Below are 14,234 nucleotides of genomic sequence, written 5' to 3'. Positions count from 1 at the left end.
TTTGTTATCCAACGCCATTGTCTGGGACCACCTTTGCAAGCAGTAGAAAATTCTACTGACATACTCGAACACAAGTGGCCTGAGGTCTCACATAATCTAGACCTGGAGCCTATTGTGTACGAGCATCCCGAACTGTGGGCCCAGAGCAAAAATGACTGTGGCAGACTGATTGGAGTTCAGGTGGACATTCAGGGTCCTGACCCTCCACCTCAACGCCAATACCGATTTCCACCAGAAGCCACCCATTCAATTATGGACACGGTCCAGGAGTTGAAGACTAGGGGTGTGGTTATTGAGGGTAATTCAAAATGCAACAATGCCCTCTGGCCAGTCAAGAAAAAGGACACTAGTGCATGGAGGCTCACCATAGACCTCCGGATCCTCAATAAATACACCCCAATGTCAGCTCCAGTGGTGGCCCAGACTCCCGACATCATGGCCAGAATAAGCGGCAAAAGCCGCGTATTCTCGACTCTAGATGTTGCTAACGGGTTCTTCTCTATCGAACTCACGGAGTCATGCCGGTACAAATTTGCCTTTACGGTGGGGGACAAACAGTTCATGTTTGCTGTACTGCCTCAGGGGTTACACAGCAGCCCCACGTATTTTCATCAGGCATTGGCGGCCGTACTGAGTGTGTTCTCACGACCGGAATGCCTTCTACAATACGTGGATGACCTGCTCTTGCATACAGAAACCATAGAGGAACATTTGGTTCTGTTGAAAGAGCTGCTGGGACTCCTGGCAAAGTCAGGACTCAAGCTGAGTCCCCATAAGGCAAATTTGGCCAAAGCGGAGGTAACCTTCCTTGGGGTCCAAATTTCCTTTGGAACCAAAGGAATCATGACAGCCCGTGTGGAAGCCATGGTGAAGCTACCCAGACCCGGCACTCTTCAGGATTTGAGAAAATTCCTGGGGGTGGCCAACTTTATGAGGGAATTCATAGAGGACTTTGCTGCCAAAGCAAAACCTCTCTATGAGCTCCTTAGAGGGGAAGAACCCTCAATCAAAGGCTGGTCCGAGACACAGGAAGAGGCCTTTTCAATTTTGAAAAGGGACCTATCCTCTGCACCTGTGTTGGCTACTCCACATCCAGATGGGGAAATGGCTATACAGGCGCATGCAGGGATGGAGTCTATCGCAGCGGTCCTTCTTCAGAAAGTAGGGTATGAGGCCCGACCGCTGGGATATTTCTCCAGGCTACTTTCACCCGTCGAACGAGGGTTCGATGAATGTGCCAAACAATTGGCAGCCATACACTATGCCGTCAAGACTACCGAGCATATTGTAGGCTTCCGACCCCTCACCTTGCAGACTCCACATTCTCCTTTAGCCCTCTTGCTCCGTGATACTCTCCCTGGAGTCTCCCAACAGAGATTCGGGAGATGGATCATGGATCTCAGTGGCCGGAATCTGCAGGTGGACCATAAGGCCAAGTATGTTCTGTCTCAGTTGCTAAACCTGACTGGAACCGAACATGACTGTGGCCAACCCGAACTGGACGACTCTCCACAGATGTTCAGAACCGACAGATGTCCAGATGACAGAGTCATCTTTGTTGATGGCTCTCGATTCTATTTGGAAGGAGAATATGTCACGGGTTTTGCTGTACTGGATGAGACCACTGGTACCCAGAGTCTTGTCAGGCTACCGGGTCACATGTCAGCACAGCGTGCAGAGCTAGAGGCGGTCAAAGAAGCTCTGCTTCTTCAGCCCCCAGGGAAACGAACTATATACAGCGACAGCTCGTATGTAGTTCGCTCCCTCACCCTGCATCTTGACATATGGAAGAAGAGAGGCTTTGTAGACAGCCAAAACAAACCTCTGGCTCATGTGTCGGTCCTGAAAGAGCTGTGGGAGTGGGACATGGCACATATGACGGAAGCAGCCATTATCAAAATCCCGGCACATCAAAAAGGCGATGAACCTTTGATAATGGGAAACAACAAGGCAGACGAGTTGGCCAAACTAGCGGCAGTGTCTGGTACCCTCCGGGAACCGGGCATGGTGCCGCTACCAACTCACCGGATTGCAGCACGTACCCATCTGAGTGACGGCCCGGTGTCATTTGAAGAGGAACAATCTAAGGATCCTCTTCTAATGACACACATCAAATCACCTCAACACCCCTGGTCTGTACAACAAGGGATCCTGTGTTACGATACCGGTACTCAGCAACTTCCTCTTCCGGTGGTCCCGCAACATCTGCAAGCAGAACTGACGCGATTGAACCACCAACTGTTTGGACACCTTGGCCGGAATAAACTCTTGCCTCTCCTGAGAGACAAATTATACTGGCCAGGGATGTCCCATTCAGTAGAGGAGGTTACCCAACAGTGCCTGGTGTGTGCTCAAGTCAACCCAAGGGCATCCGCCCTGAAACCAGTGTTGCAACGGGTTCCACCTGCGGATGGTCCGTGGTCCGCGATACAAATCGATTTCATTGGACCATTACCAACCGGAAGTCGTAACTGCCGTTACGCATTGGTAATAGTGGATGTCTTCTCGAAATGGGTAGAAGCCATCCCCACGGTCAATGAAACGGCTTCCACGACTGCCCGTGTTCTCTGGGAACAGGTTCTGTCACGATGGGGTATCCCCAGAGTGATAGAATCAGACAGAGGGACACATTTCACGGGTAAGGTAATGAAAGCGCTTTGTGGTCTCTTAGACATAAAGCAAAGGTTTCATGTGCCTTACCACCCTCAGTCAGCGGGTATCGTGGAACGGATGAACCGGACCATCAAAACCCGGCTTTGCAAGGCGCTGCTGGAGAAGGGTTCCTCTTGGGTAACCTATCTTCCAGCAGTGCTGATGGGTATTCGAGCCACCGAAGCCTCCAGTACCGGTATCTCCCCGTATGAACTGATGACCGGACGTAAGATGCCCCTATGTCTCCCCAACGAACCTCAAGTGTCAGAGCCCACGAAAGACGCCATCGCCAGAGACATGTTTCTCCAACAGGTTCAACAGAACCTGAAAGAGCTACTGCCTCACGCAGCAATACGGCTACACAAACCGTATCTACAGGGGGAAACGCCAATGCCTGCTGTAGGAGAAATGGTGATGGTAAAAGTATTCCGTCGGGCTGGCCCCTGGGACGCAAACTGGGAAGGACCATACAAGGTCCTTGAAGTAATGGGAGACACCATGCTGAAAGTGCAAAGGCCAATCACCAACAAAAAGAAATCCCATAGACGGCAGGAACTCTTGTGGATTCACATCGACCAAGCCAAAGCCACCCGAGCTTCCCCAACTCAATAACATATACCGTTCTGAGTTGGGTGAAGGGGGGGAGGGGTAATAGGGCTTGGTGGGTCGATGATAAATCCATTCCACTGATCACACTCCATCTAATTACAGAACACAAGAGGGAGACACGCCATGGGACCACTTGACCAGGGAAGAGCTAGGCATTCTCTGAACGGGATATGTCTCCAGCTTGTGACACTGGCGGTAAGCATGTTGACGGCAGGGTCGGCCTCTTCAGGGGAGGGCCTGGGGACTAACATTGATATGGCAAACATATCACTTAATGGACCCGGCCTTTTAATGGTGGAATGTTTGGGTGGCAAAATCCGGAAACCATACGAGAACTTCGCCTTTACTTCAGGTCAGTGGTATCTGTATGGTTTCCAAAGAGAGGGTTTTGCCAACGGTGTAATTCAGCATTATACCCCAGTGGAGAATGTGTCTGCCATTCAACATGACTTACACGCCCTCTGTCTCAAGGAATTTAGGCATTTTCAGGACTCAGACCCTACACCTATCAAATCCTTAAGATGGGTATCTAAAGACCCACACTTGCACCCATACCAGCAAGTGAGAGCTAACACTACTACGGTGTTATGCACTAAGAAGGGAATACTGAGTCCTGAAGATGTCACTGGGGCAGAGTACAGCGGTTGGCACATCCTGAAGGCTACCTTCCTGGAGAAGGATAGCCTAGACAGGTTAAGGGTTAGGACATATTTTGATAGGCCCATTCCAGTAAAAGGCACCCTGAAGGCTTATTGCATGTTAAGAGATTCCCAGATGATTATCACCAGGGAATCCAGTTACGTTCAGGGACATGTGTCCACTGATTATTTACGAACCAATATAATGATGTTAAAATTAAACTGCAGTGACTCTGGTCAAGCCATCTGGAACGATCAGAGTGGTCTGGTGAAACTGGAAGGCTTATATCGAGCCACAGTTTTAAAGGTACGGACCGACGCAAAGGACCCCAGGTATGCTCGGTTAAGGGGATCTCCATCCATACGGTCTTTCATGATCACCATCATGAGAGACAACTGTGTTTCTGAGGTGACAGGATACTATTTTGTCACCTATGCTCACTGGGAGCAAGAAACCCAGATGGTGATGTTGGACACTAATCCCTGGAGTTGGGATTTGGTGTGCAACGGGATAGACACCCCTACGGTGGATGTATGGATGGATGGTCCTCCTATGACTGAAGAATACCGGGGGAGGTATGTGTCTTCCGATTGGAAGGACCCCAGGGGTAGAGATATTAACTTTGACATCAATATAGATGGTTCGATTAAATGGCCTTTTTGTGAGACAGCAGACGAGGGGTGCTGGACCTTTACTCAGTGGGTCTATCTGTCCCAAACAAAACCTGCAGGGAAGCTAGTGTTACAGGCTGGAGAAAACGATCAGTGGTACCCCTTCAAAGGAAGGGGACAGATCTGTGCAACAGTGGTGAGGGTCCCCTACGATACAGAAGATCTCCAACCGGTAAAACCACATTCCGACTCTTGCACCGCCCCTATCCATTAATTGGCAGATCCTGTAGCTCCTCAACTGTCATCCCCCTGGAAAATCATCACGGACGCCAAATTCATCCTATTTACCTGGAGAATTTCCGTAGATGACTTCCGAGTTGACCATTGGGATCACAGGTGTGAGGAGTTCGTCAGGAACCAAATTGACATGGTAAGAGGTTGGATAGAGGCGGGACAAGAGGTAAGAAAAGACGACCCCCCACGCAGGAAGAACAGGGGGAGGAGAGATCTAGTGGCTATGGGACTTGGCGGAGGCGCTTTGGGAGTGGGCGCCCTGAACACTATGGATATGGAAGTCCTGAGAAATAAGCTTGGAGAAGTTGCGCGACATGCCGGGGAAGGATTCAGGACCCAGCTTGATGTAAACCACGTCCTAGAGGGTTTACAGCATTCGCACATTGATGCCACCACCTCTCTATCTTCTGCTATACGTGAGAAGTTTAGGAGGTTAGTGGTGGGTCTGTTAGAGGAGCAGGATCGGGCTCAGCTTGCTCTGGCGTGTACGCAGGTCCAAAGCGAACTCTCGGACAACCTTAAACATATTGTCTCAGCACTACACAACGGCCACTTCCCATTCAACCTCCGCCAGCGAATAAGTCCACTGATCTCTCCTTTCGCCATCAACCATACCAACTGGTGGGCGGTTCAGTGGCATGGGTGTCGAAATTCAACCTGTACTGCTTCGTCATTGGCACCTGTGTCCGGTCGCACTAGACAGGGATACAGTGTCATCAATCTAGGTACGGTGATGAACAACCGAACGGTACTTCATCCCCAGCTCCCCTCGAGCGTTCTAACCTATGAAGAAGGCCATCCTTCTTTGTTTGACACAGAAGGATGTTGGTTGAGAGAGGATGCCATCCTATGTCAGGGTGGTCGAGATCGGGTGCTTGGGCACCAGTGTTGGAACACCGAGGGGACCTGTGAGATGAAGGTCAACCCAATACCTTCATCCTCTTTAAAATACTTGGGACGGGGATATTGGTGTTGGTACCAAGGGAATAATGGGTCATATACAATTTATGGATTCAATTGTACCGAGCGAGGAACACTCTTCCCCGGAGCGTACTGTACCCTTAGCCCCGTTCTAGGTCTGGACGTCGCAGGACAGCAAGGAAGAACCCCAATCACACCGGAAAGAAGACTCGACATCCGCCCCGATGTTCCCGTGAGACTTCAGAAGATTCCCCTTGGCCTCGGCAAAGAACTTAAACAGCCCCTGATGGATTTCAGCCAAGAGGAAGAAATCTTACAACATCTTCGGGAGACGGAGAAACAGGCCACTATTCGACTTACCCATGACCGAATGAAAATTACCGCAGTTGCCACAGCTTTGGACAAGGACTCAAAGATCTCATGGTGGGAGAGTCTTTTTGGATACAGTCCTAAGGCAACCTCGTTTTTTAATTTGCTGATACACCCGGTGATAGTGCTACTGGTTCTGGTCGGTCTCATGTACATAGGACTGGGGTGGATGTACCGGAGGGTCAAGAGACTAACGGACCAACTAAGCCAGAACCAGACGGCACTTCACGAACACAATCGCCGGAGGCTCAGGACTTGATTTCACCAAGCCCTGAAGCCGAGGAAGATTCTAAAGACAGGACAATTCATGTGGGGGGGGGGGATTCAGGATGGAAAATCTCTAATTGATCTTGAGACCCTATGTGATGTATATTGGACTGGTGCGTATGAGGTTTTGGGAGGTACACCCTGCCCATCCTGAGACCTCATAGTATTGCATATAAATGTTTTTGGGTGTGGGTGGGTTGGAGGAGGGGAAGGGGAATTGTGATAGATGTTTTGTATGAATGGGGATTAGATTAGGACACGACAGGGACAGGGCCCCTCTGTTTGTCATTTGCCACCTTGAACCCTGGAATAGTGAAGTTCATAAGGGAAGGGCTGGATGTGTAGTGTGGCGGAGGTGTTCTCCACCGTTAGAATTTGGGTTCCGAGACATCACCCCGCTCTATGGAAGAACTGACCTGCCTAGTAAAGACCTACTAACCTGTCCATGGGAGTACCGCACCTACCCAGACTGAACACAAGATGTTGGCAAAAGTCGTACCTGAAGGTTGGCGCAGTAAAAGACTAAGGTTGCGAAGGTCAACCCGCTCCAGATTCCTTTGGGGCGGGATGGACTTGAAGATCGGCAGCATTGCTGAGAGACAGTAAGAGTGTGGTCACCCCAACCCCAGGGGTGGCTAACAACGGAAGACCAGTCAAAGACTGCAAGGGTCAAGCCGCTCCGGAAGTCCAAGATGACAGTAGGAGGGATTGATCAAGATAAAAGAGGTCAAGAAAGTTCTAAAGAAGAAGATGGTGTGCCCGGTGGATGGAGGAGTAGGTTACGGTGAACGGCAGGTCAGAGGAAACCTGGAGGGGTGATGTCTAGGTACCTAAGAACCTGTTGGACACTACAGTTCTTCCTGAACTATCACTGAAGATGGGGTTGAGGGGGAAGGGGAGGCAAATACATCTCAACCCTTCTCCCAAGATATTGTCGTATTTCCGACAACAGGGGGATTGTTGAGGAAGAGTTGAGACGTATGCATATATACCCATACATGCATGCAATCACGTGCGGCCATGTATGGTATATATGCATACATGTACTACCGCATCCTGGGATGATGTGCACAGATGTGCCAAGCATCTGTGCGCGTTTGCCCATGGGTGCCCACAGGGACTCATGGTGGCCCCTGTGGGAAATATATGCACCCTTAGCATATATACTGTGGCCCCCTTTTCTATATATATATGTATATGTATTTCTATAATCCCCCTTTATAATATGTATAGGGCAGTGGCCCCTTGTATACATGTGTATACATATTAGGATATGTATACATGTATATAACTGGGCCCCTTATGCCCCCTGATGTGTGTGTATTTGTCCCCTATGTTGGTGTATACATGTGTATGGATGTGCCCCATGCATCCATACACATATATAGATATATATTATATGATATTCCCCCCCCCTCCATACATCTGAAACCAGATGCATCAGTGTGAATGTCCCCCAAGCATTCACACAGATGCAATCTGGTTGATTGTATCAGAATGACCAGACTAAGGTCTGGTCATCCTGATAACTTCAAAGGACTCAGATTCCACAGAATCTGAGCCCTTTGATATAATTGTCACCAGCGCCGCTGGAGACAATTATACATGATAGAAGGAGAGGAGGTTTCTCCCCTTCTTCTATTATGCGCATTCCGGCAGCGAAATTAACATCTCGCTGGCCGGAATGCTAAATACCACAGGCGGGAGATCAAAGGCTTCCCCCGCCTGTTGGTATGAAAGCGCAGCCCCGATGCGCTCGTTCAGGAGACGCACGGGCCGGCGCAGTGACATCATCTCACTGCGACGGCCCACGTGTCTCCAATAGTGGTGTGCGCGCGTGCGCGCGCGCGCGCCACCCTGTGGGCGGTGCGGCAGTGCGGGCCGTGGGATATAAATATCCCACGGACCCAGCACTGGGGAAGAAGAGCCGTGCCGCCCCCCCCCCGCCGCTGAAGGAGATCCCCCTTAGACGAACGAGCGACCCCTGGACTAACGAGCATCAATCCTAAGTATCACTCCATATACCCTCCGGACCCCCCTGCAATATACCCCACTACTCTCTCTCCCTATATACCCCCTACCACTCTCACCACTATATACCCCCCTATTACTATATATACCCCACTATATACCCCACTACTCTCTCTCCCTATATACCCCCTACCACTCTCACCACTCACTATATACCCCCCTATTACTATATATATACCCCACTACTATATACCCCACTACTATACTCCCCTGGTAACCCTATCCTCCCCTGGTAATCCTATACTCCCCTGGTAACCCTATCCTCCCCTGGTAATCCTATACTCCCCTGGTAACCCTATCCTCCCCTGGTAATCCTATACTCCCCTGGTAACCCTATCCTCCCCTGGTAACCCTATCCTCCCCTGGTAACCCTATCCTCCCCTGGTAACCCTATACTCCCCCGGTAACCCTATACTCCCCTGGTAACCCTATACTCCCCTGGTAACCCTATCCTCCCCTGGTAACCCTATCCTCCCCTGGTAATCCTATACTCCCCTGGTAACCCTATATACCCCTAATAACCCTTTAATGCTTTGAGGTCGGCTTACACCCTTGTAAGACCACCGTTAACCTTCGTCTACCCCATAGGGACAGTTTATAGTACTAGGTGGGTGGGCTGTTAATATTGAATGTGTGTATCGTATAGTTAGTTTATGGGCGGAATTGGGAACGTGTAGTGTAGTTGAGTACTGTATAATTAGTGCTGTATTGTTAGTGCATTGCGCAGTGTATTGTTAATAAATACTGTTATATTTGTATCTATCTGTGTAACGTGTAGTTATTGGCAATAGTCAGTAAGGCGCATGCAGCTAGTGTAGCGATCAGTGTAAGGCATAGTGAAAATATTGTTATTGTTATATAAAGGCATAAATAGGCGGAGTTATCAATAGCTGACTCCTCCTATTTATGAATATTAATTACCAATATTTGCATAAATATTGGTGATTAATATTCCCCCTTTACAATAGGTATATGTCACCCATCGAACTAACAGACGGATTAACTATATTAATTTCACTGCACAGATGCAGTGCAGGTGTACCTCACACCAAAAATGGGTATATGTCAGCGACCGATCTAACAGATGGATTAACTATATTCATTTCTCTGTCACGGATGAAGTGCTGGTGTACCTCACACAAAAAATGGGTATATGTCACCCACCGAATTAACAGACAGATTAACTATGAAATTTTTGTGTCAGGGGTACAAAGATGATGCATTGCACACACAAATAAATCACTATAGGTCACCCACAGAATTAACAGCCAGATTAATATTATTAGTGTTGAGCCCGAATATTCAAATCACAAATTTTTATCGCGAATATCGCCACTTTGAGAATTCGTGAATCTTTAGAATATAGTGCTATATATTCGTATTCGCGAATAGTGTTGATCGCGAATATTCTAATCAGGAATTTATTGCGAATATCGGCACTTAGCAACATCCCTAGCAACCAATAGGAAAGTTGCCTAACCCTTAGTGTTGATCGCGAATATTGTAATCGCGAATTTTTAGCGCAAATATATTACATTGACAATTTTCTCAATCAAGTAAAAATTCTTGAATTTGCGAATTGATGGCAAATATTCGGCTTACAATTCGCAAAATATCGCAAATTTGAATATTGACTATGCCACTCATCCCTAATTATTATATTTCTGTGTCAGGGGTGCAAAGATGGTGCATTGCAACCACAAAATATCACTATAGGTCACCCACAGAATTACCAGCCATATTAATTATTATATTTCTGTGTCAGGGGTGCAAAGCTGGTGTATTGCACGCACAAAAAATCACTTTAGGTCACTCGTAGAATAAATAGCCAGATGAGATTCCTAACACTCTCCCTCACTTCAGCTGCCTGCTTCCTCTACCTGCACTACTCAGAGCTGATGAGCGGTACTACACATGATCCAGCTTGTATAGAGGCTGGGTCACATGATGCACCAGTCAATCACATGGTGATGGGTTCTAAGTGCCCACAGCTTAAAATCTTGTTGATTTGCTGCCCTGCAGCCTTTCATCAAGCTTTACTAAATGCCCGAACACTGAACTCAAACCCGAACTTTTGCTGCAAAGTTCGAATTCGGGTCCAGGTACCCGAACATATATATACACAGTATCTCACAAAAGCAAGTACACCCCTCAAATTTTGGAAACATTTTATTATGTCTTTTCATGGGACAACATTGTAGATGTAAAGTAGTCAGTGCACTGCTTGCATAACAATGTAAATTTGGTGTGCCCTCCAAATAACTCAACACACAGCCATTAATGTCTAACCGCTGACAACAAAAGGGAGTACACCCCTAAGTGAAAATGGCCAGATTGTGCCCAAAGTGTCAATATTTTGTGTGGACATCTTTATTTTATTTTCCAGCACTGCCTTAATTCTTTTGGGTATAGAGTTCACTAGAGTTTCATAGGTTGCCACTGGAATCCTCCTCATCCACTCCTCCATGACAACATCACAGATCTGGTGGATGTGAGACCTTGCACTCCTCCACCTTCCGTTTAAGTATGCCCCACAGATTCTCAATAGGGTTTAGGTCTGTAGACATGCTTGGCCAGTCCAGCACCTTTACCCTCAGTTTCTTTAGCAAGGCAGTGGTCATCTTGGAGGTGTGTTTGGGTCATTATCATGTTGAAATACTGCCCTGATACCCAGTTTCCAAAGAGAGGGGATCATGCTCTGCTTTAGTATGTCCCAGTACATGTTGGCATTCATGGTTCCCTCAATGAACTTTAGCTCCCCCAGCCGGCAGCACTCATGTAGCACCAAACCATGACACTCCCACCACCATGCTTGACTGTAGGCAAGACACACTCGTCTTTGTACTCCTCACCTGGTTGCCACCACACACGCTTGACACCATCTGAACCAAATAAGTTGGTCTCATCAGACCATAGGACATGGTTCCTGTAATCCATGTCCTTAGTCTGCTTGTCTTCAACAAACTGTTTGTTCGCTTTCTTGTACAATATCTTTAGAAGAGGCTTCCTTCTGGGACGACAGCCATACAGACCAATTTGATGTAGTGTACGCATATGAACTGAGCACTGACAGGCTGATCCCACACCCCTTTAACCTCTGCAGCAACGCTGGCAGTACTCATATGTCTATTTTAAAATGACAATCTCTGGATTTGACGCTGAATATGCTCACTCAATGTAGTACACTGGAGCTGGGGTACTGTGAAGTCTGGACATTTTTGGACATTTGCCCCTGTTTTCCCTATACAAAGTTATAAACCTCTTTATTTCACTTGAAAGGGTTAACTTTCACTGTTTAATACAGTGTAAATACATTTGATATGAACATTATGATATATATCCTGTTTATTTGCACTGCGTTTGCATGGGACTGTGGAAAGGGTTAATGAATACTGAGAGACTTCTGGGACTTTGAATAAGAAGCTGGTAATTTTCAATAGTTGCCATAGGGTTTAAAGAAGAGCATGTTTTTGAGGGAAAAATACAGACGTTGTTTACCACCAAAACCAGACAGACTGACCTTTTGAGTGTCTGATTTATCTATGTTATGTCTGAAAACGTGTTTTTGTCTGGAAAAACTGCTGTGTCATTGCTATTGAGTATCATTGATGTCTAATGTCTATGAGAGACACAAGTTGAAACATTGTAACTGTTTGTGCTGAGTTTCTCCACTCCACCCCTCCCAATAAATGGTTCTAGTTTAGCCAGAAACTATATAAGGAGAGCAGTCAGATCCCCTAGTGTTCTGCAGTTAGGGATCAGTGTTTGGAGGGGAAGATTCATGCCAGTCTGCATGAGTGACCAGAAGATGACGCTGAGATGAGGACGCTGAGCCACAGACCATGGAGCCACTCGGACTATTGAGCTACAGACTGTGGGCCTCCAGCCTTTGACCAGGGTACTAGCCTTCTGAGAGAGAGAGAGAGGGAGAGGGACAGCTAGCTTAGGCCTTTCCTCAGCATCAATCCCTTCTTCTGCCAGGGAGGGGATTGGAGAAGCCAACCCTTTGTCTCATCTGTATTGTTTTGCACCTGAATTCCTCCAGTGATGAAGCATACTGGTTTACTGCAGGCCCTGACTCTCTGGACTTATTTCCCATTGGGGTGCACCACGCCTTACCATCCCTTACGGAGAGAAGCAACAGGTGGTGACACCTTGACGGTGTGCGGGTGACCCAGGGTAGCGTTGGGGCCACCCTAAACTTGCCGACTGCATCAACTTCTTTGGTCAACCATGGCGATTCCTGTTATGAGTGAAACCTGTCTTGTTAATCAACTGTATGGTCTTAGGCCTGAGACCTTGTAACACTAACGAGTCACATGACAATGGGAAGGGAAAATGGGGCACAATTTGACAATTTTCACAGGGGTGTACTCACTTTTGTTGCCAATGGTTTAGACATTAATGGCTGTGTTATGCCTTATTCACACATCAGTGTTCGGTGAGTGATTTCCATCAGTGATATTGAGCCAAAACCAGGTGCGGCTCTAAACACAGAACTGGTGCAGATTTTTCCCTTATAACTCATGTCTGTGGAGGCTCCAATCCAGGTTTTGGCTCACTATCACTGATGGAAATCACTGACTGAACACTGACAGTGTGAATGAGGCATTATTTAGAGGGCACACTAAATTTACACATGCAAGCTGTACACTAATTACTTTACATTGTGTCAAAGTATAATTTTTTTAAACTTCAGTGTTGGTCCATGAAAAGATATAATAAAATATTTACAAAAATGTGAGGGGTGTACTCACTTTTGTGAAATACTGTTTGTATATATATACACACTCAACTAAAGAATTATTAGGAACACCTGTTCTATTTCTCACTTAATGTGATTATCTAGTCAACCAATCACATGGTAGTTGCTTCAATGCATATAGGGTCAAGACAATCTCCTGAACTCCAAACTGAATGTCAGAATGGGAAAGAAAGGTGATTTAAGCAATTTTGAGCGTAGCATGGTTGTTGGTGCCAGATGGGCCGGTCTGAGTATTTCACAATCTGCTCAGTTACTGGGATTTTCACGCACAACCATTTCTAGGGTTTACAAAGAATGGTGTGAAAAGGGAAAAACATCCAGTATGCGGCAGTCCTGGCGCAAAAAAGCCTTGTTGATGCTAGAGGTCAGAGGAGAATGGGCCGACTGATTCAAGCTGATAGAAGAGCAACGTTGACTGAAATAACCACTCGTTAAAACCGAGGTATGCAGCAAAGCATTTGTGAAGCCACAACACGCACAACCTTGAGGCGGATGGGCTACAACAGCAGAAGACCCCACCGGGTACCACTCATCTCCACTACAAATAGGAAAAATAGGCTACAATTTGCACGAGCTAACCAAAATTGGACTGTTGAAGACTGGAAAAATGGTTTCTTGAACATGACAATGAGTTCACTGTACTAAAATGGCCCCCACAGTCACCAAATCTAAACCCAATAGAGCATTTTTGGGATGTGGTGGAATGGGCGCTTCGTGCCCTGGATGTGCATCCCTCAAATCTCCATCAACTGCAAGATGCTATCCTATCAATATGGGCCAACATTTCTAAAGAATGCTATCAGCACCTTGTTGAATTAATGCCATGTAGAATTAAGGCAGTTCTGAAGGCAAAAGGGTGTCCAACACCGTATTAGTATGGTGTTCCTAATAATTCTTTAGGTGAGTGTATATATATATATGAAAGTGGAAAATGAAAATGCAGCACACTGTCGGTCGGGTGCAAGTCAGGCCAATACGAACCGGCACCAAGGTCCCATTCAATGGAGAGAATACAAAAAAGCCTGTAGCACTCCAGTAAGATCAAGGAACAAGTGTTGTTTATTCACCCAGTGTCC

This window comes from Bufo bufo, chromosome 3 (genome assembly GCF_905171765.1).
Source record: "Bufo bufo chromosome 3, aBufBuf1.1, whole genome shotgun sequence".
In the NCBI taxonomy this organism is placed as follows: Eukaryota; Metazoa; Chordata; class Amphibia; order Anura; family Bufonidae; genus Bufo; species Bufo bufo.
The sequence above is the reverse complement of the archived record's forward strand: the minus strand, read 5'-3'. Positions refer to the sequence as shown.